The sequence below is a fragment of the Pollicipes pollicipes genome, unplaced genomic scaffold, assembly GCF_011947565.3.
Source record: "Pollicipes pollicipes isolate AB1234 unplaced genomic scaffold, Ppol_2.1 Scaffold_4740;HRSCAF=5597_pilon_pilon_pilon, whole genome shotgun sequence".
Classification (NCBI taxonomy): Eukaryota; Metazoa; Arthropoda; class Thecostraca; order Pollicipedomorpha; family Pollicipedidae; genus Pollicipes; species Pollicipes pollicipes.
The window spans coordinates 6,725,555-6,743,774 of NW_023596545.1; the positions used below are offsets into that span (position 1 = coordinate 6,725,555).

Here is an 18,220-nt window from a genome sequence, read left to right on the forward strand (position 1 = left end):
GCTCAGGAGGGATGGGAGGGGAAAGGGGAACGAACCTGTTAGCCCCCCCCCCCCTTGGCTGCACGCCCTTGTCCCCGCGACCGCCCCTTCCGCATCGTGACTGCTCATTGCCTGGTGCTCGGGCACCAGCAAAGTGCCGAAGGCTGATCAGAGTGACGCAGTGACGCCTGCTGTGACGCCTGCGCCTCGCTAGGACCACTGACGACCGCGAGCTGGTGCAGGTGATAGAGACTGCCGCCTACCTCATCTGCGGCCGGCACCACATCAACAAGGACGTGTTTGGACGCATTATTCGAGCCAAGGGCGTAAGTCTGCCTCCAGTATTCTGGTCGGTGGTTCGGGATGAGATCATATATGTTTGTATGAGTGTGAGATGAGCCCTACTGTGGAAAAACAACTTGAGCGAGAATCAGATCAACAGTAGTCTTTTGTTGGGATCTCACTTTGTGCTTATTTTGTGTCTCTTCTCTTTCGCACATCAAATTACTATCTTTGTGTAAAATAAATAACGTGTCGTTTCCCCAATCCGTGAATGTTTACCATACATAACGGTAATCGAAGCCCAGACAAGTAAGTTCACTGGCACGGGCTTCGCAGAATAGACCCTCCAATCCGGTAACCCACCCCGAGTGTACGGTGCTATTCTAGGTCACTATAAATTTCATCTTACCACAAGATTAGATAATTCAAGACAGGTACCCTATATGCATTTGCAGCTAGCGCGTCATGAAGATGGTCCAGCAAGGATTCCGAAATTATAGTCTCCGCCATGTACACTTTACATTGTATGTGCGTGTGCGTGCGTGCGTACGTACGGGCGGGCGTATGTGTGTGCGCGTGTGCGTGTGCCTGTGCGTGTGCGTGTGCGTGTTCGGGTGCGTGTGTGTGTATGCTAGCCAACAGATAAAACCCAGGTGTCAGGCACAATGTTGGCTTAACCAAAAATATTTGATCTTAATCGCGGGTAACGTGCATTTCAGGTGATCCCAACGATTTTTAGAGTGATTCACGAATTCGGCCAGGTCACCGTCCAACTCACGATGGACTTCATCGCCAACCTCAGCAACGCCAGGTCAGTACCAACCCACCACCTCGATAACGTCATGTCAGTGCTGAGCCACCACCTCTATAACGCCAGGTCAGTACTGAGCCACCAGCTCGGTAACACCAGTTCAGTACCGCGCCATCACCTCGGTAACCCTGGGTCAGTATTAGATCACCACGTCTGTGGCGTCAGATCGACGTCGGGTCACCACCTCGGGTCACATGGGGTCAGGGAGCTACGATCGACTCGGAAGCGACGACGCGCGGCATCATGACGCAGCACGTCGGAACAATACACCTTCCCACGCCACTGCTATCGCTCACGCATCGGCGCCGCGTGTGGCAAGCCAGGAGAATTGAGACGGACGGCGCGCTCTGGTGGCTTTTTTCGGCACCCCTCCGTCATGGGCGGTATTGACGCCTGTGGCCGCTGCCTGGTGCCGCCGCGACACGCGCCGATGACGGCATCCCCGGCGGAGCGACGGCTGAGCGCCACAGAGACGGTCCCGGGGGTCCACAAACGCCGCAGGCCTAGGAACTGCAGTCTTCGGTGATTTCATGCCTGCGTTGAATAACGCTGTGCCTCTGTCACAGCCACACTGTGCAGGCGTGCCTTGCGCTTAGGCACGCTACACCTGTGTGATGCGTGAGTCACACCAGTCGGCGTGGCCACACAGCCACAGCCACACTGTGCAAGCGTGTCTTGCGTTTGGGCACGGTACACCTGTGTGATGCATGAGCCACATCAGTCAGTGTGGCCACACAGCCACAGCTACTGTGCAAGCTTGTCTTGCGTTTGGGCACACTACACCTGTGTGATGCATGAGCCACACCACTCGGCGAGGCCACACAGCCACAGCCACACTGTGCAAGCGTGTCTTGCGCTTGGGCACACTACACCTGTGTGATGCATGAACTGCACCAGTCGGCGTGGCCACACAGAGCCACAGCTAAGACCGCACCATTCCTTTCGGCCCTGTCAGGCCTTTGTTATTCTTCGTGGAGCGACTGTCCAACCATGGATGCGAGGAAATAGTAGGCGTCACATAACAGTGACCTGTCCGCCCTTCCGGGTGGATAAGGGAGGTTTAAGCCCAATTAACTCCAGATGCCCGTGACTTTTTAGCTGACCTGTCTTTCAGGACATTCTGATGACAAACCCTGATTCTTGACCTGTCGTCTGTCTTCCTGTCCTTCTATTCTGGTGACAGACTCGAGCTGTATGACGGGCAGTTGTTTTGATGACAGATCTGGCAGCGTGCATGCCTTTCTGTCCTGAGGACAGGCTATGACACCATAGGTGAAACATGACATCATATGGGTGTCACCATGTCGCCAAGCTGGTGGCAGCGACATCAAGTGTGAGCTTTGGATCTTCTCCCCCAACAAAAGCTCACGAAAATCATCACCAGAACAAGAAAGTTCGTTTCGCTCCCTGATTGTGCCTTAAATTCCCATCTAAAGAATTGCAAGCAATGTTATCTATTGTTGGAAGCGGCCACCAGCGGTCACCAGCCTATTCTGAGGACGGTTCCACAGCGTACACTTGGGGATGGTTTCACAGCGTACACTTGAGGACGGTTCCACAGCGTACACTCGAGGATGGTTTCACAGCGTACACTTGAGGACGGTTCCACAGCGTACGCTTGAGGACGGTTCCACAGCGTTCACTTGAGGACGTCCTGATGACACATTCGGACTGGGTGACGGCCAGCCCATTGTCATTCGGACTGGGTGACGGCCAGCCCATTGTCATTCGGACTGGGTGACAGCCAGCCCATTGTCATTCGGACTGGGCGACGGCCAGCCCATTGTCATTCGGACTGGGTGAAGGCCAACCCATTATCACTTCAGGCGGCCGTGTTTACCATCCGCGCCAGGAGTGACGTCAGCGATGGTGACGAGTCGCCTGTTCTCAAGCGAGCCGTGACCAGCGCGCCAACTCGCCTCGCTTGCCTGACTCCTGACGCACGTCTGCGGTCCGTGGTCCGACCGAGTCGGAGTCACGCGGCTGGCAGAAGTGATTTCACCCGCCGCGTTGGCCGCGTTGCCAATAACATCGCTACGTTATGGCCTTTTCATGACACTTTAGCGGCCCGTTTTGTCTCGCATACGCGCGTGCTTGTTTTAAATATTGCAGCGTCATGGTGCATAATGATGGCCGTCATCAGCGCAGCCGTGGCCCTGTTTGGAGAATGAAAAAACGTGAGAGAAAACCGATGGTCGTGAGCGCGCGTTGACGCGGCCATTAGGCAGATCAGTGCAAACATAATAGAAATGTCGTATTAGCCCTGTGAAGGAGTTATGAAATGCACGAGGCTATTGACACGTCTTAAGATATGACAGCCTCAAGTCGTTCAAATGTAACTGTGCAAGTCACTGCTAGATCGTTCGGGATAAAACGGTGCTGATTTGCATGTTCATGCTTTTGTGTCAGTTTCCAAGACTCCTCACATTCTGTCATATTTGAGGCGTGCGGTTCTCGCGCTGAACCCATGCTGCGCTGCTTTATGTAAATATCGCCCAACTGTAAAGACCTCGCCGTTCAGGCCTAGGGAACCCTTACCCAATAACTAACAAACGCAGTTGCGAGCTTCCCTGTCGTAAATACTCCCAGGAATTAAACGTCGATTCGATCAGCAAGCCACTTGGGGTGCGCTACACATGACCTAGCTAGGTGTTTTACTGTTTCTGCTCACATCATATAAGGTCATCATGGAGCCTCGAAAACGCTGCAGCCATGATTTCTAAGGTCGCGAATGGAGAACAACATAAGAATGCTATTAGCGACACTGGCTATGAGGACACCCCGCATTCTTACGTTTTTAAGTGAACTGGTTTGAACCCACCAAACCATGAAAATACCTCTCTTTGTCTTGGTGGACATGTTCACGCGTGCATCACGAGCTGAGCAAAAAGCGGCGGCACGTGCTCCGCTCCCGTGCGTCCGACGGAACCGTGACCTCGCCCGCTGCGCCTTCGAGATCAGTGGCGCCGGGTATGCGCGTCAGCTCAGGTCGCAGGTCAGGCCTGCGCACAGCGCCGAGTTCCCTGCAGAGCGGAGCTCACGGCCACCGGTGGCCACTCCGTGAGTCCCCCCACCGCGGTGGCGGCAGTGAAAGCGACGCCGGACGGCGGCGCCCGTGAGAAGCCAGCTCCGCAGTCAAGCGCCGGGCACGCGCCGGGCTGCGCCGGGAGCACTGCCGAGCCTCTGAGTCCGCAGTCTAGTGCCGTCCACGCGGACGTTACGGCCGCCCGCTCCGCAGCCGGCACGGGTGTGGTGCTGGTGACGGACGACTGTGGGACTGCGACGGCGGCGGCGGCGGCGACGGTCTGCCGCGCCGGCCGCGCCAGCGCCGGCCGCCGCCGGTGGTCATGTAGATGTCCACCGGCCGGCCCTGCGTGCGTGTCACCAGCTACCGAGTGAGGTCACATGGCGGTGACGGACGCTGGTCGCCCGTGCAGCCCGAGGAGGGCTCCAGGTACGTGCAGCAGCCGCTGCCCGGTCCAGGTGCGTGGAGAACCGGCCGTGCCACGAAAGCCTGCAGTGTCGTGGGTCATGACCCAGCACGGTTGACGTGGGATGTGGAGTGTTTGGCTCCCCCAACGGGGACGCTCATCAGAGCGGGTGCAATATGCGCGGTGCAGGGGCAGCAGTGGCCGCCGAGCATCGAGGGCGCCGGTTCCGTGGAAGCTGAAGAATGGTCGGAGCCCACAGTCCGCGCCCCACGATTTTGGTCGCAGTCTTCTTTCGCTGCTGAGTTCTTTTATCCAAAGTCTAAAGCGTTTGCTGCAAATAGCTAACTGACGCTGTTTCCAATTGGAAAACCTCATCGTAAATTCGATATCAATCTTGCAAACCCCGGTCAAAATTTCCTGGCCTATCTTATAAACTCATTCAGTATTTAAATTTTCTCTCAAGATGTGATCAAAAGGTCCTAAACGAAGGCTGTAATATCAGCTAGTCTTAATTGAGTGATGTTGGATGTAGTTTGTTGTTTGCCATATGCGAACGTCATGGCGACAGTGGATATTCCTGGGATTTCGTAAAACGCTTCTTTAGACAGGGGCGCGGTCAGGATTTTCTTAACCGCTGGGGGAGAGGAGTTTGGAAAGCACACGTCACGCTGAGTATGAACCTTCTGGCGGGAGCAATCTTTTGTGAGAAAAAAAACGAGAAAAAAGGGGCAAGGGACTGAGAGATGTCCCTATTGGCTGCATCCTTGCGGTAACACGTGGTTTCCAGCGTTGCAGAGCTCACCACAAAACTTAACATGCCTACGAAAAAAGCTTCATGGCATAAACTGAACAACTTGCAGCATGCCGCATGCAATAGAATACTCATTGACCTGTGAGCCAGGGAGCAGGTATCGTGTTTGAGATAAGGCTTACCTGAATGACGCTCTTCTAAATACATTGATTTTTTGTTGTGTGTGGGTGAAACGAAGGCAAGTGCATTGATGTCGGCTTATTTTTAAGCCAGCGTCTTTTCCTTGCGTTTTGTTTGGCCAGGCCCCACCAGAATTAATCACTGTAATTGTGCGGAGCCGCAGTAGGCAATGAATTCAAACTGACGTCAATATCGGCTCCCATAGAAACTGGTCGTGTGTCTGGCCCGTCGAGCTCAAATGTGATCTAGGCGCGACTCAAAAAAACGGACTTGGTTGGTTTTCATTGAAATGATATTTCCAGCTATAATATTGAACTGGAAATTTTGATCACGCTGCTAGACAAGCGTGTCTGACTTGAAATATGATACCCTTTTTCCAAAGTTCGTCGGCTAAAGCTACCAAACTACAGTTCAAATACTGGCTATCGTGGCGTTTCTCCTGTGTAAGCAGACTGGCGTCATGGTCATCATTACTTGACATATTTATTAGGGTGCATGGGTGTCAGCTATGTTCCACAATATTGCATCATGGAATCTCCAGTGAAACGAACGGGACCAGGCTGTTTGCCGGCTTAGTCCCAAAGTCCTTGGACTATTAAACAGCATGGTAGCCCGTTCTAACCTATTCTAATCAGCTAAGCCCTGAACCTTCCCTAAGTACTCAATGTATGTGCGGACCGTCCCCTTAGCCCAGTTGGTCATAGCGCCCGCCCTCAGAATTCCCTACCCTGGGCCTGGTGGGCTCGAGCCTCATTGGGTGCTCTTTATGTGCCCCTGACTGGGTGACATACGCCAGATGGTGGTGGCCGTGCCAAAGGTCTGGTGACGTCAGAGGGCAGGACGGGGCAAACCAAGCATTACTGTACGTTAAGCTTTCGCCTAAAAATTCTGGCAAAATTCTGGCTGTATCTTTATGTGCTGGACATTAGCGCCTTTTGAAGTCGCGCAACAAACGTCATCATGCTTCAGTGCGGCGAAATCGGCCGGCTATGGGCTGGAAGTCAGCGGCCCGGGTCACTTGATCGTTCTTAAATGACTTTCGGTAAAGCATATTATAGCAAATGCCTTCGAGATGTTTGATATTGGTTTCAAGTGGCAATGGCTGCTTGTGGCAAATGCCTCGGAGCTGAGTAACACGCACCATTTTTGGTATATCAAAAATGCACGCTATGAACTGCTGGCGTTTTGGGTTATAATATTTTCGCGAATTGGAACGTCAGATTATGGCAAAAAGGTTGAGGTTTGTTGGATACGTCATTATTCCCTGGTGGCGCTGTCGGTACCAAGCTATGATTAATCCTCGTTGAATCAAAGATATACCGCTTATCTGCTGGTGTCTTGCCTTGCAGGACGGCGGTGCGCACTTGGATGATGTTACACGCGATTGTTTCTCCCAGTTGCTCATATCATATGACTTTTGCAACAGGCATCATAGATATAGTAATGTCTCAAATTTCATCATGTACAGCTCCATTTTAAAGCTACCCACAAGCGCCACGTTAATGGGCTTATTACCGTGGGGCGAGTAATTAGTGGACGGCAACTCTCGGTCCAACGTTATGCATATGCATGAGGAATGCTTCATCTCATGCTTAAATTATCATAATTCGTCAATGATACGAACCGAATGAGTGAAATTGCAGTTCTGGGTCCCGTAAATGTGCGGATAGGAGCATTTTTTTCTTTTCAGAACCTGCAGTATGTGGTCGGCATCTGGCTGGCGTTTTGTTCACGAGCTTCGTACCGCGCAGGCGTAGCCCAGTCCTCCCCGCCCCACCGAATGACGCCCGGGGGCCGACATGGCCCCGGTGACCCCGCAGCTCTGGCGGGCCGCACCGGTGCTGGACCGAGCGCGTGCGCTGCAGCCGTTACCTCCGAGGCGTGTCACTGGACGAGGTCACGTGTGCAGTGGACGTGACCTCGGCGCCCAGCCGCCGGCAGCGGGGCGCCAAGTCCAGAGTCGTCCAGGAGACGCGCCGGCCCTCGTCGGCGTGTTGCCGTGCCTCAATAAGATGCTCTTCTGGTCTGCCCAGATCTGGCCAGCGCAGAGATGTGCAATCTCTTCCAAATTTTCAAACGTACATCCAGAATCATGTGATGGATCGATATGCACATGGGTTTCCTGAGCTTGAAACCTTTTTTGCCATTGACTTGTATCCTGGAGCTTGTTATCGTGCCTGCTCTCCGAGATCACTTCTTGTTCTCCAATTCTGTATTTCAAAAGCGACAACAATTCTCGTACGTTTGCTCCACGATGGTCGCCCAGAGGATTTTCCTGATCTCCCTGAAACCCGGAGGTGTCAAACGGTTGTATAACAATCACCATTAACGCCTGTGGCTTTCCCATCACGTCAGGCCTCGAAATTACTAGAATGGGTCTTGACAGCACCTTATGAAATAACACATACCAGTGTCATGTCGCGGCTTTTAGCTGTGGTTTAACACGTTGCATCCTTTCCGTCCGGCCATGCCAGTGGCGCATGCTGTTTCACCACCGCCCGAGCTCCGGTATTGGGAAGTTGCCAACAGTGATGTTCTGTGAGCTCTCCTCTGAATTCTGATTCGCCGCCGTGAAGTGTGGTGGCATCGGTGGCTCACACCGAGCGCCTGTCTCTCGATCTCGGGTCCTGCAGGCTTTGGCGAGGTGGCTTCGTGGCCAATGCAAGAGTGGGTGTTAGCTGGGAAACGTGGTGAAACCTGGTGTGATTGATCTTGCGGTGATCTCGCCTCACCTCGCCGGTCTGTAACCTGATCTCACGCTATGCTGCCCCAGATTCCACAATCGGCGCTTGCTAAGGTTCTCAGGGTTTGCTCTAGGAAGTCTTGGTAAAGCTGTGGACAGGTCAGATGCAGTTCACCCATTAAGTGAGCCTTTTTCATTAGCGAGTGAGAACAAGTGAGATTCAACCATTAGCAAGCTTATACTGTCTCACCTTGCAATCCAATAGATTGCAACATAAAAAAGCTTAGCTGCGTTGCTAGCTGTTGGCGAAAAGTGCTGAACTGGAAGGAGCAACCGAATTAATGAATGCATGCGTCAATGCATGATGGTTTTGCACTGGAGAAGAGCAAAATATCAGTCTGTGTCCGTCAGCCTCTCTGTCCATATCTTCTGACTCTCTCTCTCTCTCTCCTCTCTCTCTCTCTCTATCTATTCTTATATCTATACTCTTCTCTCTTCTCTCTCTCTATCTCTCTCTCTCTCTCTCTCTCTTCCTCTTCTCTCTCCTCTCTCTTCTCTCTGTATCTATCTCCTCTCTCTACTCTCTCTTCTCTCTCTCTCTCTTCTTCTCTCTCTATCTCTCTCTCTCTCTCTATCTCTCTCTCTTCTCTCTCTCTCTTCTCTCTCTCTCTCTCTCGTTCTTTCCTCTCTCTCTCTCTCTCTCTCTCTCCTCTCTCTCTCGTCTCTCTCTCTCTCTCCTCTCTCTCTCTCTCTTCTCTTCTCTCTCTACTCCTCTCTCTCTCTCTCTCTCTTTCCTCTCTCTCTCTCTCTCTCTCTCTCTCTCTCTCTCTCTCTCTGCTCTCTCTCCTCTCTCTCTCTCTCTCTCTACTCTCTCTATCTCTCTATCTTCTCTCTCTCTCTCCTTCTCCTCTCTCATCTATCTCATCTCTCTCTCTCTCTCTCTCTCTATCTCTCTCTCTCTCTCTCATCTCTCTCTCTCTCTCTCTCTCTCTCTCTATCTCTCTCGATCTCTTCTCTCTCTCTCTCTCTCTCTCTTCTCTCTCTCTCTCTCTCTCTCTCTCTCTCTTCTCTCTCTCTCTCTCTCTCTATTTCTCTCTCTCTTTCTCTCCCTCGATTTTACCTTGTTCTCTCTCTTGAGTGTTTATAATTGACTTTTGCACTTTGACCTTTGCTAAAACATTTACGAACCTCGCTGTTCGGCTCACAGCTATGGAAAGTTCATCACTGGTTTGTTGCCAAGATGTGTGCCTATCGCTTGGTCTTTTTGATCGGCGTCGCCGCTGTCAATAGCCAATGGAGTGAAAGCTCAGTTTTGTGACCCTTATGACTCCAGACACTAGTCTCGGATCGTGTAATGATTGACATCCCAGACCAATCGTGTGACACTGGACCATACCAAGACTGGTAGGAAGTCCAATAGACCATGTCATCGACCATAACCATGACCATGACCATGAACAAGCCATGCTAATGGCCTTGACAATGATCTTGGCGACCATGTCCGACCTGTCCTGGCCGACCTTGGTGACTGACCCTAGCTCGGCAGTGGGTCGGGGCGGGAGGTCACGGCAGCGGTCGCTCTCCGCGTGCCGTGCCGGAGGGCGTGCGGGCTTGTGATAGGGTAAGGTAACAGTGGTGGAACGACAGCCAACCGCGTGATGCACGCGCGATGGACACAGGCTACAGTGCGGTACGAAGGCCGCCGGGGCCGGTACGGCAGCCTGCCGTGCGGTGCGACAGGCAGGCCGTGCGGTACGAGAGGCAGCCGTGCGGAATTAGAGGCAGCGTGCGGTACGAAAGGCCACCGTGCGGTACAGCAGGCCACCATGTGGTGCGATAGCCACCCTGGCGGTACGACAGGCACCGGGTTGAACGACAGACCACATGCGTCGACAACAGGCCATCGTGCGGTACGACCAGTTCACCTGTGTCGAGGGACTCGATCAAATCTGATGTCGGGGCGAACCCCACTGGACCGCGCTCTAAGAGCTGCCCCTGGAAGCCAGGCTCGGTCCGCTGGTTTGTGGCCAGCAAATGACCGCAATGGTGGCCAGCTGCTGGGCCCTTCACACCGTCAGAATCTGGGCTATAAATTTACTGTGCGGTTGCAGGAGAGTTATGTAAGTCAATACGTCACGAAGTGAGACGAAGCGTGGCACACTTGCAATGCTGCATGCCTGGGGGCAATATTGACCAATGCCAAGTGCACTGTGTTGTGCTGCAGATGATAAATGCAAGTGCATGGCGTTACGCTACTGGTGATAAATGCTTCGGGATGGCACGGTGCTGCAGACATCCGCTTTACATATGGCTAAAGCAGAATGCCGTGGTCGGTTCCCATTTTTTTATCATTCTTGATGGCGGCTGTTGTCTCACCTAATATATGGAAGCCATTGAGTGCCGCTAGCGTAACTGACGCGTGTTCGGCACCCACCGGCACCCGTCGGCGGCCGGTCGGCACCCGCCGGCGGCCGGTCGGCACCCGTCCGCGGTCGGTCGGCACCCGTCGGCGCTGGCCGGCACCCGTTCGGCGGCCGGTCGGCGGGCCGGTCAGTGGTCAGCCGTGTGACGGGTGCGGTTGACGTCGCTGAGAGAGCGCCTGGGCCGCTCCCACGCGCGGTCTCGCTCGGCAGGTCAGCGAGCCGACCCGACCAACGGGCGCCCGACAGCAAAACAGGCCGGCGCGTCAAGCTTAAAGGACCGGGCTGTCAAGATGCGCGGATCACCGTTGTCCAGACGCACGGTCAATGGCTCACCGTGTCAGACGCACAGACCGCCCGACGGCCACCATGGCTCAAAGTGTCCAGACGCACAGACCGCCCTGACGGCCCACATGGCTCAACGTGTCAGACGCACAGACCGCCCTGACGGCACATGGCTCAACGTGTCAGACGCACAGACCCGCCATGACGGCCACATGGCTCAACGTGTCAGACGCACAGACCGCCACTGACGGTCACATAGATCACCCGTGTCAGACGCACAGAACCGCCTGAAGGGCGTAGGCCACCGCGGCAAGATACATACTACCATTTCAAACGGAGGCATGGCCCTCATGGAAATGCACAGGCCGCCGTTTTCAAACGCGCAGACCATGAAGACCGAGAGGAGATGAAAGATGGAGGGGGTGCGGCACTCCGCCCAGTCTGAGTAGGGCTGGCATGAAACTGCTCGCCGGGAACCAGGCTCGAAACCCAAACAGAGCAGTTGTGAGGCTCGACCACCAAACAGTGCCAATGTTAGGCGACGCTCGCCTTGTTCAGACCTTTCGTTAATGTACCAGTAACTTTTGCCAGGTTTGAAATAAAAGACGTCCGTCTAACCGGTCTTAAAATTTCCAAAGGAAATTTTTAGAACAGGGTTTTTTTAACACAGCGGTTTCGGAACCATGCAATGCTTGTACCCTGTACAGTGTCTCCGTCCGGGACGCTATGGGCCAGAACGCTGCCTCAATCAAGGTAGGGCTACCGGCCCTCCGGAACCCGTACCGGTACCAGTATGGCCCCTGGCCCGCAGGACACATGCTAATTCTAGAATCGTGCTGGAGTATTGCATCGTAGGCAGAAAACTCCGGGCAAAATGTAAATACGTCACATCGGAAGAGTGCGCCAAGCATTCAAGGTACTTGGCTCTAAGACGATTGTTCGGCTGGCCCATTGCCTGCCAATGTGAATGCCAGCTCGTCCCACGTGATGTCTTACTCCAAGTTGGCTGGCTCCCTGCTTGTGATAAAACATACGACGGTAGACCGCTGGGTCGACCCATCTAGCGCAGCAGTGTATGGTCAGCGCTAGAAGTAACGCTTGATGCGTAACATCTGATGATAAGCAGACCCGGCGATTCTGCCCGACCGACGCTCTCTCTCGCACCTGACACGTGGCTGGTCAAGGACGCCCGACCCCCGCCCTCTCGCGCACCTGACACGTGGCTGGTCAAGGACGCCCGACCGACGCTCTCTCTCGCACCTGACACGTGGCTGGTCGAGGACGACCGACCCCCGTCCTCTCGCGCACCTGACACGTGGCTGGTCGAGGACGACCGACCCACGCTCTATCACGCACCTGACACGTGGCTGGTCAAGGACGCCTGACCCCCGCCCTCTCGCGCACCTGACATGTGGCTGGTCGAGGACGTCCGATCCACGCTCTCTCGCGCACCTGACACGTAGCTGGTCGAGGACGACCGACCCCCGCCCTCTCGCGCACGTGACACGTGGCTGGTCGAACGTCCGATCCACGCTCTCTCGCGCACCTGACACGTGGCTGGTCGAGGACGACCGACCCCCCCCCTCTCGCGCACCTAACACGTGGCTGGTCAAGGACGCCTGACCCCCGCCCTCTCGCGCACCTGACACGTGGCTGATCGAGGACGCCCGGCCCACGCTCTCTCGCGCACCTGACACGTGGCTGGTCGAGGACGTCCGATCCACGCTCTCTCGCGCACCTGACATGTGGCTGGTCGAGGACGCATGACCCCCGCTCTCTCGCACACCTGACACATGGCTGGTCGAGGACGCCCGATCCACGCTCTCTCGCGCACCTGACACGTGGGCTGGTCGAGGACGCCCGATCTACGCTCTCTCGCGCACCTGACACGTGGCTGGTCGAGGACGCCCGACCCCCCGCTCTCTCGCGCACTTGACACGTGGCTGGTCGAGGACGCCCGATCCACGCTCTCTCGCGCACCTGACCACGTGGCTGGTCGAGGAAGGGTTAGCTCGCAGCCGTGACGTGTTGTTCCATATTCCAGGCCGCGGACTGGCTTCACCAAAGAGAACCTTGAATGGCTGGAGGGCTTGTTCAGGGGCCAGCTGGGGAGTTCAGAAGAGCTCCATCTCGAGGACTTCCAGAAGATCATCCAAACAAAGAACGTGAGTATCTCAGCTTGCTGCGAAGTGTTGAAATTCCAAAGACGTGTATGACATGTTGCAGCTGGTGTGGTCGGAAGACAGATTATTGTGTATAAGACGCATCGTGGTGCTCTTCACATCTTCTTGTCCGTTCACCACCATCCACGCTCCTTTATTTTTAAAGGCACCATTACAATTTTTCGGAACATTTTTTCAACTTATTATTTTAAGCCTCTTCACCCTAGTGCGATGATGCCCGAGTTGTCACTGATTTCACACTGGATTGAAATTGGGATATGCATGTAATCTTTACGGGGGCAAATTCTTAAACCCAAACGTCAAATAATCTAGTCTTCCCAAGCGGTGTAAGTCGTTAATCCACAAAGCATGTTGGGATGACCGCTGTTCTTGTTGCACGGCCCCTCCGGCGACGCGGCTCCCCCGTGTGTCCGTACACCGATGCCATCAGTCCGCCACGCCGCGAGTGTCCTGGCGGTGCGGGAGTCGGAGCCTTCCCCGACATCCTGCCACGCTCCCAGTCCCAAGACGTGTCAGAGCCCGGCAGCGAGAGACGGGGTCCCGGCCGGTGTCCCTGCTGGTGCGGAGTCGGGCGCCCCCCCCCCCCTCCCCCGACATCCTGCCACGCTCCGCAGTCCTGAGACGTGTCACAGCGAGAGGGGCACAAGCCACCGACCGCCGGGTGAGCCCCGGCGCGGCCACTGACCGCTGGACGTCTGTTGCAGCCGTTCTTCGCGGAGCGGGTGTTCCAAGATCTTCGACCGGGACGGCAGCGGCACGGTGTCGCTGCAGGAGTTCATCGACGCCATGCACCAGTTTGCCGGCCAGTCGCACGACGACAAGATCCGCTTCCTCTTCAAGGTGTACGACCTGGACGGTAGGTGACACTGCCGAGGAAGTACTGGATCGCCTGTGGCTATTGGACAATTTACGTGTCCGTCGTTGCCGATATGTGTATGGGCGTGTTTGAGTGTACAGTTATTAAGGTAGCGTTGATAAAGTGTAATTATTTTAGCAAGAAAAGCTATCATCTTCTGTTCTTCAATATTAGGAGTTCAGAGCCCTTGTGCTCAGCCTTCAGTATGCTAAGAGGTACTGGATAGAGGACGTTATAGAGAAACCATTGGTTTTGTCTACATTTGCCATGTACCATCGCCTGACCAGCACTAGTGATACATTAAAGGTCAACAAATCAGCAAGCAAACTCTGACCTCATAATGCTTATACAAGCGGTGATGTTGCAAGCCTTGTCAGGATATCGAGGCGCTGAACGGGTGCCGACGCCGCGGTTGGAGAACCGACGAGTAATGAATGTGAGAAAAGATTGCGAGATCACCATGACATGTAATGATCTTGGGAAGTCAACAGCTGATCTCTTTTGTGCGTGCACCTTTAGTTTGACGGCTGCTGATATAGGACCGTGCGTCCGCTGCGCTCACACCAGGTTCACATTCCTCTGCACTTGTGGTCGTATCACTTCCCCTTCCTCCCCACTCATCCCATTTACCCCTCCCTCATCCGATGACCCGCCCATGTCCCCTCCCTCCTCCATGTGACCCACCCGCTTACCCTCGCTCCACACATGACTCCGCGAGGTTGTCCTCAACAGGCGATGGCCTGATCCAGCACCGCGAGCTGCAGCACGTGATGAATGCTTGCATGGAGGAGAACGGCATGAAGTTCAGCGACGAGCAGATCGAGGACCTGACGTCCGCCCTGTTCGAGGACGCGGACGTGCAGGGCCACGGCACCATCACGTACGAGGCGCTGAAGGCGCAGCTGGAGAAGCACGAGGGCCTGCTGGAGAACCTGTCGATCAGGTGGGTGGCGTCTGAAGGCTCGAGGTCCAGACCAAAGGGGTGGGGGTAGGGGTGGGGGGGGGGGGGACCGGTCCCAGCGACACGAGGGGTCGGGGGAGGTCAGTGCAGCCGGCGCGCTCGGCGGCGCAAGCGTGATGCGTGTGACGGCCGCAGGCTCAAAGCACACCGACTCCAAACTGACGCACCTCGTCGCGATTGCCCAAAGAAAATGAGCATGGGCGGCGTACGAACACACTCGGCGCTCTGTCCGTGATGTTTTCTGATGTTTTGCACTAACGCTCATGCTCTCCGTCGTTCTTGTCGGAATGCTGGGCCGTTGGAAGTGATGCAGTCTACCTCGCACACGCTCACCATGCGTTCTTTCACGCCGCTGACCTTACCACATGTGACCCGCCGTGTGTCGATTGTTCTTTTTTAAAAGATTCTGCTCCTTTTGATTTCATGTGTCGCCTTTTCTTTGGAAGGCTCTATCTCGGTTGATTTCGGTATTGCATCCCGTAACATGTCAGAAGAGCTGGATGCGCAATAAGAGGCTGAGGAGGACCTCAGCCTATGTTTAAGTTCAAGCTTTGGCCAAAAGAGCATTTTCGGATTGCCCACTTTGTTACACATAAAGTGTCTAAGCGGCTATATGTTCTGAGCTACGGCTGCAGCTAAGACTTCAGTGAACAGTTGGAAATTATTTGTTGACCACGTGCGTTACTACCTACTACGCATATTGACCAGTACGTGGTACGAACTGCCAGCGCGTGGATGCAGGTAAAAACACGTGCAGCAGCACCTCTGGACACAGCACCATATGTCCGGCTCAATTTGGATGTGGGTACGGACGTCGATGTCATGGTGTATGCGTACATAACAACGACCAATATGCTCAAGCTGAAGTATGTAACCATTTTGTCATGCGTGTTTTCCTTTCTCACAGCATCTTGAAATCAATAGAAGGCTCATACAACGAGTGGTAATCACGAAGCTAAGAAGGGGCGTGACGTCCTGTCGCTGCTTTCGTTCTCAAGCGTGCGAATTGGCCCAGGGGTCCTTTTTGCGTCAGTCTTATACCTCTCTACTCGCCATTTCTGAGGTGTCGGTTGGCATTGTTGCTGAAAGATTCAACTGCCGGTTGTATGTGTCCTGCAATACGCCCCGAAGCTATTTGTTGCGTCTGTCTGCTTGCCATGTGGATTGCCTCATGTGATCATAATGGTCAGGAGTACAAGATCAGGAGGGCGAGGATCCAGGGCTTCCCATTACACTCAGTATTCTGGTGATAGGTACATCGATTCTCGAGGGGAGAGCGAGGAGGTAGCCAAAATATCCAGTAATTCGATGTAACCAAATGCCGCTGCACGAAATTAGACTGCTGTCCTGATCTCTGAAGTGAGCCTCGTGCATCCAATTTGTGATCCACAGGGCCAAGTGTTTGTCATACGTCATGCAGTGCTTTGCCCTTTTTGAAACATGACACCCCTACAAGCCAGAGTGATGTTAAGACAGTAAAAGCGAAAAACTAACGCTCAGTGAGTTCTAATATGACTTGTCACTCTCGCCCTGTAACAAACCACATCGCAATCTATGAACCAAACTTGTGGCGTCGCCACCGTGATGACAGGGCGCGGACAGGTCGAACCTGGAGAGACGGCATACTGACCACATGGTAAGACTGGGTGAACCTGGAAAGACGACAGACTGAAAACAGGGTAAGACTGTTTTACCAGGAGAGACGACATCCTGGACGGCAGGGCGGTCCTCGATAACCATTTGCGAATACAGCCGTGCGTGTTCTCGGAGTACATTATTTTGGCTTCCTGCATGGGTTAGAGTTTTACTTTCTACACATTTCACAGATCCATTTGTGGTGCTTGCTGTGGGCTGGGAGCTTTTTCAGGCGTTTGATGCGCGCACTGAGGCCCAGTCGACTCAGAACCCCTCGCAGTGTTAGTGGTCAGGTCCGCTTTGGTAACGCGTCCATGTGTTGCGATGTGTCCGTGTTCAAGTGTCCGTGTCATTTGGCACGCCGCCGTAAAGTGTCATAGTGACAATGGGTCTTGATCTGAGCTAAGATTCGGTGAAAGTCCGGCTCACAACGCGACTTGCTCCACGAGTATTGTTTGATTACACATGCCTAATATGCGTGGCTATTGTTAGTTCAGTGGCACTATGCCACGCATTCTATCGCTGTGTCTGTTCTGTTGTATGCACAGTGCCTGCATTTGAGGAATTAGACATCCGCAATCTAACCCACGTATGCTGTAACAATCCACATCTGTGGCGAACCATTCGCGCCGTAGTTAGCCGTCTCCATCATCTCCAGTACATGCCATCACCTGGTGATAAGCGCAGTTGTGCGCTAATCACCGTCTTCGCCGGGCATATTCACAGCATCGATCGCTGGCTGGTGCCGCCGCAGCCGCGCCGTGGACTCTCCTTCCTGCGCCAGCTCACCTCCGTCAGGCCCTACCAGTTCTCGCTGCCTTACATCAGGAACAACTACACGTACCTGGCCTTCCTCTTCGCCTTCCTGGCCGTCAACGTAGGCCTGTTCGTCTCGCGCTGCGTCCAGTTCAGGGGCCTGCCCGGCTTCTACGTGCTGGCCAGGGCCTGCGGTGAGTGGGACGGCGGCTCAGGCGGCGGTGGGCGGGCGCTGCGTACAGTACAGGCCCCGAGCGCGAGAGACGCCTGCTCTCTTTGACAGATCTCACCCACACGGCACGCCTTGTTGGTAGCGTCGGAGCGTGCAACGAGCCTGAAGAACGCCCGCGGAAACTCGGACACTCGGCGATTGGCAAGAGGCGTTGGATGTGAATACTTGCCTAATATTCTCAAACATATATTTTCTGCTTTATGTTATTCATTAACGGATGTACTAGCCAACGTCCGAATCGTGTTTGCAAACACCTTGCCTCTCAGTATCTCCAATATGGCCCAACTGGCATAATAGGCTTACACATGTTTGACGAACTATGTATTGGGCACTGGAAAAGACGACAAATTTCACCCAAAACAGGCAATTCGAGCCAATTGCATGACATCTTACGAAGGCAACAAGCGTAGAAGATCGTCTTTATTTTGACGGGTTTTCTTGTGCGTGGGCTCAGAGGGTCATCAAAAATGCTCAAAAGTATATTGATGGCCTTTCAAATGTAAGCGTAGATAAACTGTTACTTGAAACTCTTAAAGCATTTGCACGTATTTTGAAACAGCAAATTGTATTGTTTGTCATCTCAATGTCAAACAATATCGAACATGGCTGGAGGGCGTACAACACCATTCCACTACACGTTAGTCAATGGAAAATATCATCCAAATAACTCTACGCCTGTTCAGAACACAACCATCGACGGACTTTCAAATGGCACGCATCTTTTGATTCGCAGAGCGCACAATTTTCAAAAGGCTTGCTTCTTGGTGGGTAGTTA

The 18,220-nt window shown here is 53.9% G+C and overlaps 1 pseudogene; it reads left to right on the forward strand.

Moving 5' to 3' along the window:
• LOC119098952 (NADPH oxidase 5-like) overlaps nucleotides 1-18,220 on the forward strand; it is a 33,249-nt pseudogene that overhangs the window by 1,175 nt on the left and 13,854 nt on the right.